The sequence below is a fragment of the Petromyzon marinus genome, chromosome 85, assembly GCF_048934315.1.
Source record: "Petromyzon marinus isolate PM22_M1 ecotype Great Lakes invasive population chromosome 85, UKy_Petmar_22M1.pri1.0, whole genome shotgun sequence".
NCBI lineage: Eukaryota > Metazoa > Chordata > Hyperoartia > Petromyzontiformes > Petromyzontidae > Petromyzon > Petromyzon marinus.
The window spans coordinates 4460703-4474684 of record NC_133750.1 but is presented as its reverse complement, the minus strand read 5'-3'; positions in this window follow the sequence as shown (position 1 = coordinate 4474684).

The window sequence follows — 13982 nt, the reverse complement described above, 5'->3', positions numbered from 1 at the left end:
AGTGAGACTCCCATAGGGTTCAGTTTTAATCAGTGAGACTCTCACAGGGTTCAGTGTTAATCAGTGAGACTCCCACAGGGTTCAGTGTTAATCAGTGAGACTCCCACAGTGTTCAGTGTTAATCAGTCAGACTCCCACAGGGTTCAGTGTTAATCAGTGAGACTCCCACAGGGTTCAGTGTTAATCAGTGAGACTCCTACAGGGTTCAGTGTTAATCAGTGAAACTCCCACAGGGTTCAGGGGTAATCAGTGAGACTCCCACAGGGTTCAGTGTTAATCAGTGAGACTCCCACAGGGTTCAGTGTTAATCAGTGAGACTTCCACAGGGTTCAGTGTTAATCAGTGAGACTCCCATAGGGTTCAGTGTTAATCAGTGAGACTCCCACAGGGTTCAGCGTTAATCAGTGAGACTCCCACAGGGTTCAGTGTTAATGAATGAGACTCCCACAGGGTTCATGTGTTAATTAGTGAGACTCCCACAGGGTTCAGTGTTAATCAGTGAGACTCCCACAGGGTTCAGTGTTAATCAGTGAGACTCCCACAGTGTTCAGTATTACTCAGTGAGACTCCCACAGTGTTCAGTGTTAATCAGTGAGACTCCCATAGGGTTCAGTGTTAATCATTGAGAATCCCATAGAGGTCGGTGTTAATCAGTGAGACTCCCATAGGGTTAATTGTTAATCAGTGAGACTCCCATAGGGTTCAGTGTTAATCAGTGAGACTCCCATAGGTGTCAGTGTTAATCAGTGAGACTCCCACAGGGTTCAGTGTTAATCAGTGAGACTCCCATAGGGTTCAGTGTTAATCAGTGAGACTCCCTCAGGGTTCAGTGTTAATCAGTGAGACTCCCATTGGGTTAAGTGTTAATCACTGAAACTCCCATAGGGTTCAGTGTTAATCAGTGAGACTCCCATAGGGTTCAGTCTTAATCAGTGAGACTCCCACTTGGTTCAGTGTTAATCAGTGAGACTCCCATAGGGTTCAGTGTTAATCAGTGAGACTCCCACAGGGTTCAGTGTTAATCAGTGAGACTCCCACAGGGTTCAGTGTTAATCCGTGAGACTTTCACAAGGTTCAGTGTTAATCAGTGAAACTCCCACAGGGTTCAGGGGTAATCAGTAAAACTCCCACAGGGTTCAGTGTTAATCAGTGAGACTCCCACAGGGTTCAGTGTTAATCAGTGAGACTCACACAGGGTTCAGTGTTAATCAGTGAGACTCCCACAGGGTTCAGTATTAATCAGTGAGACTCCCTCAGGGTTCATGTGTTAATCAGTGAGACTCCCATAGGGTTCAGTGTTAATCAGTGAGACTCCCACAGGGTTCAGTGTTAATCAGTGAGACTCCCACAGTGTTCAGTGTTAATCAGTGAGACTCCCAAAGTGTTCAGTGGTAATCAGTGAGACTCCCATAGGGTTCAGTGTTAATCATTGAGAATCCCATAGAGTTCGGTGTTAATCAGTGAGACTCCCATAGGGTTCAGTGTTAATCAGTGAGACTCCCACAGTGTTCAGTGGTAATCAGTGAGACTCCCATATGGTTCAGTGTTAATCATTGAGAATCCCATAGAGTTCGGTGTTAATCAGTGAGACTCCCATAGGGTTCAGTGTTAATCAGTGAGACTCCCATAGGTGTCAGTGTTAATCAGTGAGACTCCCACAGGGTTCAGTGTTAATCAGTGAGACTCCCATGGTGTTCAGTGTTAATCAGTGAGACTCCCTCAGGGTTCGGTGTTAATCATTGCGACTCCCATAGGGTTAAGTGTTAATCACTGAAACTCCCATAGGGTTCAGTGTTAATCAGTGAGACTCCCATAGGGTTCAGTCTTAATCAGTGAGACTCCCACTTGGTTCAGTGTTAATCACTGAGACTCCCATAGGGTTCAGTGTTAATCAGTGAGACTCCCACAGGGTTCAGTGTTAATCAGTGAGACTCCCACAGGGTTCAGTGTTAATCCGTGAGACTTTCACAAGGTTCAGTGTTAATCAGTGAAACGCCCACAGGGTTCAGGGGTAATCAGTGAGACTCCCACAGGGTTCAGTGTTAATCAGTGAGACTCCCACAGGGTTCAGTGTTAATCAGTGAGACTCCCATTGGGTTAAGTGTTAATCACTGAAACTCCCATAGGGTTCAGTGTTAATCAGTGAGACTCCCATAGGGTTCAGTCTTAATCAGTGAGACTCCCACTTGGTTCAGTGTTAATCAGTGAGACTCCCATAGGATTCAGTGTTAATCAGTGAGACTCCCACAGGGTTCAGTGTTAATCAGTGAGACTCCCACAGGGTTCAGTGTTAATCCGTGAGACTTTCACAAGGTTCAGTGTTAATCAGTGAAACTCCCACAGGGTTCAGGGGTAATCAGTAAAACTCCCACAGGGTTCAGTGTTAATCAGTGAGACTCCCACAGGGTTCAGTGTTAATCAGTGAGACTCACACAGGGTTCAGTGTTAATCAGTGAGACTCCCACAGGGTTCAGTATTAATCAGTGAGACTCCCTCAGGGTTCATGTGTTAATCAGTGAGACTCCCATAGGGTTCAGTGTTAATCAGTGAGACTCCCACAGGGTTCAGTGTTAATCAGTGAGACTCCCACAGTGTTCAGTGTTAATCAGTGAGACTCCCAAAGTGTTCAGTGGTAATCAGTGAGATTCCCATAGGGTTCAGTGTTAATCATTGAGAATCCCATAGAGTTCGGTGTTAATCAGTGAGACTCCCATAGGGTTCAGTGTTAATCAGTGAGACTCCCACAGTGTTCAGTGGTAATCAGTGAGACTCCCATATGGTTCAGTGTTAATCATTGAGAATCCCATAGAGTTCGGTGTTAATCAGTGAGACTCCCATAGGGTTCAGTGTTAATCAGTGAGACTCCCATAGGTGTCAGTGTTAATCAGTGAGACTCCCACAGGGTTCAGTGTTAATCAGTGAGACTCCCATAGGGTTCAGTGTTAATCAGTGAGACTCCCTCAGGGTTCGGTGTTAATCATTGCGACTCCCATAGGGTTAAGTGTTAATCACTGAAACTCCCATAGGGTTCAGTGTTAATCAGTGAGACTCCCATAGGGTTCAGTCTTAATCAGTGAGACTCCCACTTGGTTCAGTGTTAATCACTGAGACTCCCATAGGGTTCAGTGTTAATCAGTGAGACTCCCACAGGGTTCAGTGTTAATCAGTGAGACTCCCACAGGGTTCAGTGTTAATCCGTGAGACTTTCACAAGGTTCAGTGTTAATCAGTGAAACGCCCACAGGGTTCAGGGGTAATCAGTGAGACTCCCACAGGGTTCAGTGTTAATCAGTGAGACTCCCACAGGGTTCAGTGTTAATCAGTGAGACTCCCACAGGGTTCAGTGTTAATCAGTGAGATTCCCACAGGGTTCAGTGTTAATCAGTGAGACTCCCACAGTGTTCAGTGTTAATCAGTGAGACTCCCACAGTGTTCAGTGTTAATCAGTGAGACTCCCATAGGGTTCAGTGTTAATCATTGAGAATCCCATAGAGTTCGGTGTTAATCAGTGAGACTCCCATAGGGTTAATTGTTAATCAGTGAGACTCCCATAGGGTTCAGTGTTAATCAGTGAGACTCCCATAGGTGTCAGTGTTAATCAGTGAGACTCCCACAGGGTTCAGTGTTAATCAGTGAGACTCCCATAGGGTTCAGTGTTAATCAGTGAGACTCCCTCAGGGTTTGGTGTTAATCAGTGAGACTCCCATATGGTTAAGTGTTAATCACTGAAACTCCCATAGGGTTCAGTGTTAATCAGTGAGACTCCCATAGGGTTCAGTCTTAATCAGTGAGACTCCCACATGGTTCAGTGTTAATCAGTGTGACTCCCATAGGGTTCACTGTTAATCAGTGAGACTCCCACAGGGTTCAGTGTTAATCAGTGAGACTCCCACAGGGTTCAGTGTTAATCCGTGAGACTTTCACAAGGTTCAGTGTTAATCAGTGAAACTCCCACAGGGTTCAGGGGTAATCAGTGAGACTCCCACAGGGTTCAGTGTTAATCACTGAGACTCCCACAGGGTTCAGTGTTAATCAGTGAGACTCCCACAGGGTTCAGTGTTAATCAGTGAGACTCCCACAGGGTTCAGTGTTAATCAGTGAGACTCCCACAGTGTTCAGTGTTAATCAGAGAGACTCCCACATTGTTCAGTGTTAATCAGTGAGACTCCCACAGGGTTCACTATTAATCAGTGAGACTCCCACAGGGTTCAGTATTAATCAGTGAGACTCCCATAGGGTGCAGTGTTAATCAGTGAGACTCCCACAGGGTTCAGTGTTAATCAATGAGACTCCCACAGTGTCCAGTGTTAATCAGTGAGACTCCCACAGTGTTCAGTGTTAATCAGTGAGACTCCCACAGTGTTCAGTGTTAATCAGTGAGACTCGCACAGTGTTCAGTGTTAATCACTGAGACTCCCACAGGGTTCAGTGTTAATCACTGAGACTCCCACAGGGTTCAGTGTTAATCAGTGAGACTCCCACAGGGTTCAGTGTTAATCAGTGAGACTCCCACAGGGTTCCGTGTTAATCAGTGAGACTCCCACAGGGTTCAGTGTTAATCAGTGAGACTCCCACAGGGTTCAGTGTTAATCAGTGAGACTCCCACAGTGTTCAGTGTTAATCAGAGAGACTCCCACATTGTTCAGTGTTAATCAGTGAGACTCCCACAGGGTTCACTATTAATCAGTGAGACTCCCACAGGGTTCAGTATTAATCAGTGAGACGCCCATAGGGTGCAGTGTTAATCAGTGAGACTCCCACAGGGTTCAGTGTTAATCAATGAGACTCCCACAGTGTCCAGTGTTAATCAGTGAGACTCCCACAGTGTTCAGTGTTAATCAGTGAGACTCCCACAGTGTTCAGTGTTAATCAGTGAGACTCGCACAGTGTTCAGTGTTAATCACTGAGACTCCCACAGGGTTCAGTGTTAATCACTGAGACTCCCACAGGGTTCAGTGTTAATCAGTGAGACTCCCACAGGGTTCAGTGTTAATCAGTGAGACTCCCACAGGGTTCAGTGTTAATCAGTGAGACTCCCACAGGGTTCAGTGTTAATCACTGAGACTCCCATAGGGTTCAGTGTTAATCAATGAGACTCCCATAGGGTTCAGTGTTAATCAGTGAGACTCCCACAGGGTTCAGTGTTAATCAGTGAGACTCCCACAGGGTTCAGTGTTAATCAGTGAGACTCCCTCAGGGTTTATGTGTTAATCAGTGAGACTCCCACAGGGTTCATGTGTTAATCAGTGAGACTCCCATAGGGTTCAGTGTTAATCAGTGAGACTCCCACAGGGTTCAGTGTTAATCAATGAGACTCCCACAGTGTTCAGTGTTAATCAATGAGACTCCCACAGTGTTCAGTGTTAATCAGTGAGACTCCCACAGGGTTCAGTGTTAATCAGTGAGACTCCCACAGTCTTCAGTGTTAATCAGTGAGACTCCCACAGTGTTCATTGTTAATCAGTGAGACTCCCATAGGGTTCAGTTTTAATCAGTGAGACTCCCACAGGGTTCAGTGTTAATCAGTGAGACTCCCACAGGGTTCAGTGTTAATCAGTGAGACTCCCACAGTGTTCAGTGTTAATCAGTGAGACTCCAACAGTGTTCAGTGTTAATCAGTGAGACTCCCATAGGGTTCAGTGTTAATCATTGAGAATCCCATAGAGGTCGGTGTTAATCAGTGAGACTCCCATAGGGTTAATTGTTAATCAGTGAGACTCCCATAGGGTTCAGTGTTAATCAGTGAGATTCCCATTGGTGTCAGTGTTAATCAGTGAGACTCCCACAGGGTTCAGTGTTAATCAGTGAGACTCCCATAGGGTTCAGTGTTAATCAGTGAGACTCCCTCAGGGTTCAGTGTTAATCAGTGAGACTCCCATTGGGTTAAGTGTTAATCACTGAAACTCCCATAGGGTTCAGTGTTAATCAGTGAGACTCCCATAGGGTTCAGTCTTAATCAGTGAGACTCCCACTTGGTTCAGTGTTAATCAGTGAGACTCCCATAGGGTTCAGTGTTAATCAGTGAGACTCCCACAGGGTTCAGTGTTAATCAGTGAGACTCCCACAGGGTTCAGTGTTAATCCGTGAGACTTTCACAAGGTTCAGTGTTAATCAGTGAAACGCCCACAGGGTTCAGGGGTAATCAGTGAGACTCCCACAGGGTTCAGTGTTAATCAGTGAGACTCCCACAGGGTTCAGTGTTAATCAGTGAGACTCCCACAGGGTTCAGTGTTAATCAGTGAGATTCCCACAGGGTTCAGTGTTAATCAGTGAGACTCCCACAGTGTTCAGTGTTAATCAGTGAGACTCCCACAGTGTTCAGTGTTAATCAGTGAGACTCCCATAGGGTTCAGTGTTAATCATTGAGAATCCCATAGAGTTCGGTGTTAATCAGTGAGACTCCCATAGGGTTAATTGTTAATCAGTGAGACTCCCATAGGGTTCAGTGTTAATCAGTGAGACTCCCATAGGTGTCAGTGTTAATCAGTGAGACTCCCACAGGGTTCAGTGTTAATCAGTGAGACTCCCATAGGGTTCAGTGTTAATCAGTGAGACTCCCTCAGCGTTTGGTGTTAATCAGTGATACTCCCATATGGTTAAGTGTCAATCACTGAAACTCCCATAGGGTTCAGTGTTAATCAGTGAGACTCCCATAGGGTTCAGTCTTAATCAGTGAGACTCCCACATGGTTCAGTGTTAATCAGTGTGACTCCCATAGGGTTCACTGTTAATCAGTGAGACTCCCACAGGGTTCAGTGTTAATCAGTGAGACTCCCACAGGGTTCAGTGTTAATCCGTGAGACTTTCACAAGGTTCAGTGTTAATCAGTGAAACTCCCACAGGGTTCAGGGGTAATCAGTGAGACTCCCACAGGGTTCAGTGTTAATCACTGAGACTCCCACAGGGTTCAGTGTTAATCAGTGAGACTCCCACAGGGTTCAGTGTTAATCAGTGAGACTCCCACAGGGTTCAGTGTTAATCAGTGAGACTCCCACAGTGTTCAGTGTTAATCAGAGAGACTCCCACATTGTTCAGTGTTAATCAGTGAGACTCCCACAGGGTTCACTATTAATCAGTGAGACTCCCACAGGGTTCAGTATTAATCAGTGAGACCCCCATAGGGTGCAGTGTTAATCAGTGAGACTCCCACAGGGTTCAGTGTTAATCAATGAGACTCCCACAGTGTCCAGTGTTAATCAGTGAGACTCCCACAGTGTTCAGTGTTAATCAGTGAGACTCCCACAGTGTTCAGTGTTAATCAGTGAGACTCGCACAGTGTTCAGTGTTAATCAGTGAGACTCCCACAGGGTTCAGTGTTAATCAGTGAGACTCCCACAGGGTTCAGTGTTAATCAGTGAGACTCCCATACGGTTCAGTGTTAATCTGTGAGACTCCCATAGGGTTCAGTGTAAACCAGTGAGATTCCCACAGGGTTCATGTGTTAATCAGTGAGACTCCCATAGGGTTCAGTGTTAATCAATGAGACTCCCATAGGGTTCAGTGTTAATCAGTGAGACTCCCACAGGGTTCAGTGTTAATCAGTGAGACTCCCACAGGGTTCAGTGTTAATCAGTGAGACTCCCTCAGGGTTTATGTGTTAATCAGTGAGACTCCCACAGGGTTCATGTGTTAATCAGTGAGACTCCTATAGGGTTCAGTGTTAATCAGTGAGACTCCCACAGGGTTCAGTGTTAATCAATGAGACTCCCACAGTGTTCAGTGTTAATCAATGAGACTCCCACAGTGTTCAGTGTTAATCAGTGAGACTCCCACAGGGTTCAGTGTTAATCAGTGAGACTCCCACAGTCTTCAGTGTTAATCAGTGAGACTCCCACAGTGTTCATTGTTAATCAGTGAGACTCCCATAGGGTTCAGTTTTAATCAGTGAGACTCCCACAGGGTTCAGTGTTAATCAGTGAGACTCCCACAGGGTTCAGTGTTAATCAGTGAGACTCCCACAGTGTTCAGTGTTAATCAGTGAGACTCCAACAGTGTTCAGTGTTAATCAGTGAGACTCCCATAGGGTTCAGTGTTAATCATTGAGAATCCCATAGAGGTCGGTGTTAATCAGTGAGACTCCCATAGGGTTAATTGTTAATCAGTGAGACTCCCATAGGGTTCAGTGTTAATCAGTGAGATTCCCATAGGTGTCAGTGTTAATCAGTGAGACTCCCACAGGGTTCAGTGTTAATCAGTGAGACTCCCATAGGGTTCAGTGTTAATCAGTGAGACTCCCTCAGGGTTCAGTGTTAATCAGTGAGACTCCCATTGGGTTAAGTGTTAATCACTGAAACTCCCATAGGGTTCAGTGTTAATCAGTGAGACTCCCATAGGGTTCAGTCTTAATCAGTGAGACTCCCACTTGGTTCAGTGTTAATCAGTGAGACTCCCATAGGGTTCAGTGTTAATCAGTGAGACTCCCACAGGGTTCAGTGTTAATCAGTGAGACTCCCACAGGGTTCAGTGTTAATCCGTGAGACTTTCACAAGGTTCAGTGTTAATCAGTGAAACTCCCACAGGGTTCAGGGGTAATCAGTGAAACTCCCACAGGGTTCAGTCTTAATCAGTGAGACTCCCACAGGGTTCAGTGTTAATCAGTGAGACTCCCACAGGGTTCAGTGTTAATCAGTGAGACTCCCTCAGGGTTTATGTGTTAATCAGTGAGACTCCCACAGGGTTCATGTGTTAATCAGTGAGACTCCCATAGGGTTCAGTGTTAATCAGTGAGACTCCCACAGGGTTCAGTGTTAATCAATGAGACTCCCACAGTGTTCAGTGTTCATCAATGAGACTCCCACAGTGTTCAGTGTTAATCAGTGAGACTCCCACAGGGTTCAGTGTTAATCAGTGAGACTCCCTCAGGGTTTATGTGTTAATCAGTGAGACTCCCACAGGGTTCATGTGTTAATCAGTGAGACTCCCATAGGGTTCAGTGTTAATCAGTGAGACTCCCACAGGGTTCAGTGTTAATCAATGAGACTCCCACAGTGTTTAGTGTTAATCAATGAGACTCCCACAGTGTTCAGTGTTAATCAGTGAGACTCCCACAGGGTTCAGTGTTAATCAGTGAGACTCCCTCAGGGTTTATGTGTTAATCAGTGAGACTCCCACAGGGTTCATGTGTTAATCAGTGAGACTCCCATAGGGTTCAGTGTTAATCAGTGAGACTCCCACAGGGTTCAGTGTTAATCAATGAGACTCCCACAGTGTTCAGTGTTAATCAATGAGACTCCCACAGTGTTCAGTGTTAATCAGTGAGACTCCCACAGGGTTCAGTGTTAATCAGTGAGACTCCCACAGTCTTCAGTGTTAATCAGTGAGACTCCCACAGTGTTCATTGTTAATCAGTGAGACTCCCATAGGGTTCAGTTTTAATCAGTGAGACTCCCACAGGGTTCAGTGTTAATCAGTGAGACTCCCACAGGGTTCAGTGTTAATCAGTGAGACTCCCACAGTGTTCAGTGTTAATCAGTGAGACTCCAACAGTGTTCAGTGTTAATCAGTGAGACTCCCATAGGGTGCAGTGTTAATCATTGCGAATCCCATTGAGGTCGGTGTTAATCAGTGAGACTCCCATAGGGTTAATTGTTAATCAGTGAGACTCCCATAGGGTTCAGTGTTAATCAGTGAGATTCCCACAGTGTTCAGTGTTAATCAGTGAGACTCCCACAGGGTTCAGTGTTAATCAGTGAGACTCCCTCAGGGTTTATGTGTTAATCAGTGAGACTCCCACAGGGTTCATGTGTTAATCAGTGAGACTCCCATAGGGTTCAGTGTTAATCAGTGAGACTCCCACAGGGTTCAGTGTTAATCAATGAGACTCCCACAGTGTTCAGTGTTAATCAATGAGACTCCCACAGTGTTCAGTGTTAATCAGTGAGACTCCCACAGGGTTCAGTGTTAATCAGTGAGACTCCCACAGTCTTCAGTGTTAATCAGTGAGACTCCCACAGTGTTCATTGTTAATCAGTGAGACTCCCATAGGGTTCAGTTTTAATCAGTGAGACTCCCACAGGGTTCAGTGTTAATCAGTGAGACTCCCACAGGGTTCAGTGTTAATCAGTGAGACTCCCACAGTGTTCAGTGTTAATCAGTGAGACTCCAACAGTGTTCAGTGTTAATCAGTGAGACTCCCATAGGGTTCAGTGTTAATCATTGAGAATCCCATAGAGGTCGGTGTTAATCAGTGAGACTCCCATAGGGTTAATTGTTAATCAGTGAGACTCCCATAGGGTTCAGTGTTAATCAGTGAGATTCCCATAGGTGTCAGTGTTAATCAGTGAGACTCCCACAGGGTTCAGTGTTAATCAGTGAGACTCCCATAGGGTTCAGTGTTAATCAGTGAGACTCCCTCAGGGTTCAGTGTTAATCAGTGAGACTCCCATTGGGTTAAGTGTTAATCACTGAAACTCCCATAGGGTTCAGTGTTAATCAGTGAGACTCCCATAGGGTTCAGTCTTAATCAGTGAGACTCCCACTTGGTTCAGTGTTAATCAGTGAGACTCCCATAGGGTTCAGTGTTAATCAGTGAGACTCCCACAGGGTTCAGTGTTAATCAGTGAGACTTCCACAGGGTTCAGTGTTAATCCGTGAGACTTTCACAAGGTTCAGTGTTAATCAGTGAAACTCCCACAGGGTTCAGGGGTAATCAGTGAAACTCCCACAGGGTTCAGTCTTAATCAGTGAGACTCCCACAGGGTTCAGTGTTAATCAGTGAGACTCCCACAGGGTTCAGTGTTAATCAGTGAGACTCCCTCAGGGTTTATGTGTTAATCAGTGAGACTCCCACAGGGTTCATGTGTTAATCAGTGAGACTCCCATAGGGTTCAGTGTTAATCAGTGAGACTCCCACAGGGTTCAGTGTTAATCAATGAGACTCCCACAGTGTTCTGTGTTAATCAATGAGACTCCCACAGTGTTCAGTGTTAATCAGTGAGACTCCCACAGGGTTCAGTGTTAATCAGTGAGACTCCCACAGTCTTCAGTGTTAATCAGTGAGACTCCCACAGTGTTCATTGTTAATCAGTGAGACTGCCATAGGGTTCAGTTTTAATCAGTGAGACTCCCACAGGGTTCAGTGTTAATCAGTGAGACTCCCACAGGGTTCAGTGTTAATCAGTGAGACTCCCACAGTGTTCAGTGTTAATCAGTGAGACTCCAACAGTGTTCAGTGTTAATCAGTGAGACTCCCATAGGGTTCAGTGTTAATCATTGAGAATCCCATAGAGGTCGGTGTTAATCAGTGAGACTCCCATAAGGTTAATTGTTAATCAGTGAGACTCCCATAGGGTTCAGTGTTAATCAGTGAGATTCCCATAGGTGTCAGTGTTAATCAGTGAGACTCCCACAGGGTTCAGTGTTAATCAGTGAGACTCCCATAGGGTTCAGTGTTAATCAGTGAGACTCCCTCAGGGTTCAGTGTTAATCAGTGAGACTCCCATTGGGTTAAGTGTTAATCACTGAAACTCCCATAGGGTTCAGTGTTAATCAGTGAGACTCCCATAGGGTTCAGTCTTAATCAGTGAGACTCCCACTTGGTTCAGTGTTAATCAGTGAGACTCCCATAGGGTTCAGTGTTAATCAGTGAGACTCCCACAGGGTTCAGTGTTAATCAGTGAGACTCCCACAGGGTTCAGTGTTAATCCGTGAGACTTTCACAAGGTTCAGTGTTAATCAGTGAAACTCCCACAGGGTTCAGGGGTAATCAGTGAAACTCCCACAGGGTTCAGTGTTAATCAGTGAGACTCCCACAGGGTTCAGTGTTAATCAGTGAGACTCCCACAGTGTTCAGTGTTAATCAGTGAGACTCCCACAGGGTTCAGTGTTAATCAGTGAGACTCCCACAGGGTTCAGTGTTAATCAGTGAGACTCCTACAGGGTTCAGTGTTAATCAGTGAAACTCCCACAGGGTTCAGGGGTAATCAGTGAGACTCCCACAGGGTTCAGTGTTAATCAGTGAGACTCCCACAGGGTTCAGTGTTAATCAGTGAGACTTCCACAGTGTTCAGTGTTAATCAGTGAGACTCCCATAGGGTTCAGTGTTAATCATTGAGAATCCCATAGAGTTCGGTGTTAATCAGTGAGCATCCCATAGGGTTAATTGTTAATCAGTGAGACTCCCATAGGGTTCAGTGTTAATCAGTGAGACTCCCATAGGTGTCAGTGTTAATCAGTGAGACTCCCACAGGGTTCAGTGTTAATCAGTGAGACTCCCATAGGGTTCAGTGTTAATCAGTGAGACTCCCACAGGGTTCAGTGTTAATCAATGAGACTCCCACAGTGTCCAGTGTTAATCAGTGAGACTACCACAGTGTTCAGTGTTAATCAGTGAGACTCCCACAAGGTTCAGTGTTAATCAGTGAGACTCCCACAGGGTTCAGTGTTAATCAGTGAGACTCCCATAGGGTTCAGTGTAAACCAGTGAGATTCCCACAGGGTTCATGTGTTAATCAGTGAGACTCCCATAGGGTTCAGTGTTAATCAATGAGACTCCCATAGGGTTCAGTGTTAATCAGTGAGACTCCCACAGGGTTCAGTGTTAATCAGTGAGACTCCCACAGGGTTCAGTGTTAATCAGTGAGACTCACTCAGGGTTTATGTGTTAATCAGTGAGACTCCCACAGGGTTCAGTGTTAATCAGTGAGACTCTCACAGGGTTCAGTGTTAATCAGTGAGACTCCCACAGGGTTCAGTGTTAATCAGTGAGACTCCCATTGGGTTAAGTGTTAATCACTGAAACTCCCATAGGGTTCAGTGTTAATCAGTGACACTCCCATAGGGTTCAGTCTTAATCAGTGAGACTCCCACTTGGTTCAGTGTTAATCAGTGAGACTCCCATAGGGTTCAGTGTTAATCAGTGAGACTCCCACAGGGTTCAGTGTTAATCAGTGAGACTCCCACAGGGTTCAGTGTTAATCCGTGAGACTTTCACAAGGTTCAGTGTTAATCAGTGAAACTCCCACAGGGTTCAGGGGTAATCAGTGAAACTCCCACAGGGTTCAGTGTTAATCAGTGAGACTCCCACAGGGTTCAGTGTTAATCAGTGAGACTCCCACAGTGTTCAGTGTTAATCAGTGAGACTCCCACAGGGTTCAGTGTTAATCAGTGAGACTCCCATAGGGTTCAGTGTTAATCATTGAGAATCCCATAGAGTTCGGTGTTAATCAGTGAGCATCCCATAGGGTTAATTGTTAATCAGTGAGACTCCCATAGGGTTCAGTGTTAATCAGTGAGACTCCCATAGGTGTCAGTGTTAATCAGTGAGACTCCCACAGGGTTCAGTGTTAATCAGTGAGACTCCCATAGGGTTCAGTGTTAATCAGTGAGACTCCCACAGGGTTCAGTGTTAATCAATGAGACTCCCACAGTGTCCAGTGTTAATCAGTGAGACTACCACAGTGTTCAGTGTTAATCAGTGAGACTCCCACAAGGTTCAGTGTTAATCAGTGAGACTCCCACAGGGTTCAGTGTTAATCAGTGAGACTCCCATAGGGTTCAGTGTAAACCAGTGAGATTCCCACAGGGTTCATGTGTTAATCAGTGAGACTCCCATAGGGTTCAGTGTTAATCAATGAGACTCCCATAGGGTTCAGTGTTAATCAGTGAGACTCCCATAGGTGTCAGTGTTAATCATTGAGAATCCCATAGAGTTCGGTGTTAATCAGTGAGCATCCCATAGGGTTAATTGTTAATCAGTGAGACTCCCATAGGGTTCAGTGTTAATCAGTGAGACTCCCATAGGTGTCAGTGTTAATCAGTGAGACTCCCACAGGGTTCAGTGTTAATCAGTGAGACTCCCATAGGGTTCAGTGTTAATCAGTGAGACTCCCACAGGGTTCAGTGTTAATCAATGAGACTCCCACAGTGTCCAGTGTTAATCAGTGAGACTACCACAGTGTTCAGTGTTAATCAGTGAGACTCCCACAAGGTTCAGTGTTAATCAGTGAGACTCCCACAGGGTTCAGTGTTAATCAGTGAGACTCC